Below are 297 nucleotides of genomic sequence, written 5' to 3' on the forward strand. Positions count from 1 at the left end.
GGAGAGCACAGGCCCAGAGCCGGGGCCGGCCGGGCCTCGGACCCTGTCACAGACCCTCTTTGTCAAGTTAACGACGTCCTCCCGCCTTTGAGGAAACGGCCGACCCCACGGCTGTTTGTTTTTCCGGAGCTCGCAAACACAGGCAGCTCAGGAATGGGCCTCGCCGCCGCCGCTCGGAACTCGCCCCCGACGCGGCGCTAGAATGCAGATCGGCACGTCCGCGGGGCCCACAGACCCGGGAGGGGGGGTGAGGGGGGGACACGGTGTGGCCACCGCAGCTCCCCCCCGGGCGCCGGG

Source organism: Myotis davidii, unplaced genomic scaffold (assembly GCF_000327345.1).
Source record: "Myotis davidii unplaced genomic scaffold, ASM32734v1 scaffold221, whole genome shotgun sequence".
Lineage (NCBI taxonomy): Eukaryota > Metazoa > Chordata > Mammalia > Chiroptera > Vespertilionidae > Myotis > Myotis davidii.